The following is a 3,169-nucleotide window of genomic DNA, read 5'->3' as shown; positions in this document are numbered from 1 at the left end:
GGGCTAGGCTTGTATGGAAGTCCATGGATGATCCATGGAGCTTTTAACCCATGGATCCTTGGAAAAGGAAAGGTCATGGGTTATTAGGGTTTCACCCTAATCATGTACACTATATAAGCATGCTTATGTTGCATGAAATAGCCACTAGTGAAACTAGTGTAACTAGAGTATGTGTGTTTGTGTGTGACCGATTTTATAGTGTGTATACACTCTCTCAAAGTTTTCCAAGAGTTTGTGGTGATTTGTGATTCCATTTGAGGCATTCACACTATTGGTGCTTGGCCCTCAAACTCCTTAGGAATCAAACTCATCATCAAAAGGTATGTAATCTCATCTAATTCTTTTATGTTTAAAAGTACCCCATACCATGTTAGATAGGTTATGAACCTTGGAAAAATTATTATTTTGCATGTATTTAGACAAACATAGATCCAAGGTTTATTAGGGTTACATGCACACTTAGGAAGTGTTAGATTGCTCAAAACCCAACACATGTTGAAACACTAACTCTACCGGAAGGTATCAGAGGTAAGGACTTGTCAACTGGTTTAAAAGGAGTTTCCTCCTTAGTTTGAGCGCTAGTGTTTGAGGTTCCATTACCACTTAACTCTTGAAGCTCTTCAAGGTCAATTTTCCTCCCACTGTCCTCTTGGCATATGAGTTCTCTCTCTTTCTCTCTCTCTCTCTCTCTCTCTCTCTCTGGAAAAACCCCTCTCCTCGCAATGAAGACAAGGTTGTCACTTGGTATGTAGAAGAACTATCCAAAAGACTTCTATGGGTTGCCGATGAAAATACAATGCTCACTTCAAAAATTAAGCTTGTCGTGAGTCTCACGCCTCATGAAGGCCTCACAACCCCAAACCTTGATGTGTGCTAATGAGGGAACCTTCCCTATCCACATCTCGTGAGGTTTTTTGGAAACTTTTTTGGTTGGGACTAGATTAAGGATATAGGCGGAAGTCTCTAAGGCATACCCCAGATGAGATAGGTAATGAAGCTCGACTCATCATGGAACGAACCATGTCCAACAAGGTTCGATTGCGCCTCTCAGCTACACCGTTAAGATATGGTGTCCTAGGTGTCGTCAATTGTGAAACAATTCCACATTACTTAAGATAGTCGTGGAAAGCGATACTAAGATACTCACCACCTCGATCGGATTGCAGCATCTTTATCTTCATGCCCAGTTGATTCTCCACTTCTTGTTTAAAATCTTTCAACTTTTCAAAGGTTTCTGACTTATGCTTGATTAAGTAGATATAGCCATATCTGCTATAATCATCAGTAAAAGTCGACCTTTTATCCACCATCATGACAAGAACCTTTATATCCTCTGTTTGACTACTCTTCTTCCTCATCTTCATGTTCGTCAGCCTCTTGCTTTCCACATGCTTGCTAGATGCTAACGGAAAGGTCCCGGATTTAGATCTCCTGTTTGACTGCGTTGAGTGGCCAGTCATCTTGAAAAAGAATCTATCATGGCCCTAATGCAGTTGCTCGATTGTGCGCCCCAATCTACCAGGTATTTAATACTTCCCTTCTTCGAATTTGAATATCTGAATATTGCTATGCTCTTGTACTAATCATAACATGTTTTTTAGTTGTAGTGTGAGAATGGGCACATAACAGCTCCCTGTTCTGCAGGAAATCGAACCTCAATTGTCCTTTTTTCAATGGAGACATCCAATGGCACCAGTGACCAGAAAAGTTTATCATCTCATCTCTCAATTACAATAGTTAGAAAGCATAAGAGATGTTTCAAGCCAAATTCTCGGTAATTGACTAATTCCATATTTAAAACATACTTTCTAGTAATTTTTTCAATCAACGTGATTGTGAAATATTTGACCAATTGTGTCTATGGTAAGGATGAACTTTCCAAGCAAATATTGCTAACACACCCATGTATTCTGCCATATTCTTTGTACTCTACCAAAATATATATCAAGATTTTGAAGAATCTATGCATTATTAAACTTGTAATTTTCACTAGGATACCATTAATGTTTGTTTTTTTACTTATTCTCTCTTACAATGTATAAAAAAACCCAATTGGTGTTGTTTTTTTAGAAGAAATTAGTCTATTATGATGTGAAAGTTGAGTATGAGGTGTGAATGGAATTGTGTGTATTCTGTCAGAATTTATTTATATAAATTTATTCTTTTAGAATGTTTGTATTCTGCCAAAATTTACAAAACAAATATGATCAATAATATTATTTTAGAATAGATTAGTGTTTTTGTTAGATTTTAATGATTTTTTTTGTTTTTTTTAGGTTTTGAAGAGTTTGTCATTCATGTGGAAAAGAAAGAAAATATGGAGAACAAGAGTGTTTTATAGTAGAATGTATTCCGCCAAAATGTATAAAATGAATCTTAGCACCATTATTCTTTCAGAATGAATTAGTGTTTTTGGTTGGATTCTGATGTTTTTGTTGCATTTGTGATAGGAATGACTTGAAGACCTTATAGGAATGACGAGAAGAATCAATCGAAGATTGATCATACTCACAGTTTAAGAATGTTGTTGTTTTTTTTTAAGAATTACACTTGTTATTCTTTTATAATGTTGTTATTATTCAAGATTGTTCTTTTTGTATCATAATCATAGAATATAATTATTTGATATATTATTAGTTCAAGAATCGATTTTTTATATTGTTTCATAATCTACTTATTTATGTTTTCTTTTTATTTATGTATTCTTAAAGGATGTCATAAATTGTTATTCTAACAGAATTGTCATTATAACAAAATTTCATTCTAATAGAATTGCATTCTGACAGAATAAAATAAGTTATAATCGGTTATCATTACAAATTAAATTAGAACTGAAACTGAAATAATTAAAAAAAAAGAATTATCGCTTTAATTTCGAAAATTTCCTTTTTTAAATATAGTTAATTGTCTAAAATACCAATTTAATTCAATTTGAGTGATTATATGATACATGTTACCCTATTGTAATATCATAGACCTTCAAACCATGACCATTGATTTTATTCATGTATTAGTACATCATTGTGCATACGGGCACACAATAGATGTAGGAAACAAAATAACCTAACCCTATATATATATATATATATATATATATATATATATATAATCATTACATTTATAGTAATCATGATTAAGTAAAAACTTATTGTAAAACTGAAGAAACTAC

This window comes from Lactuca saligna, chromosome 6 (genome assembly GCF_052625555.1).
Source record: "Lactuca saligna cultivar CGN05327 chromosome 6, ASM5262555v1, whole genome shotgun sequence".
Classification (NCBI taxonomy): domain Eukaryota; kingdom Viridiplantae; phylum Streptophyta; class Magnoliopsida; order Asterales; family Asteraceae; genus Lactuca; species Lactuca saligna.
The sequence above is the reverse complement of the archived record's forward strand: the minus strand, read 5'-3'. Positions refer to the sequence as shown.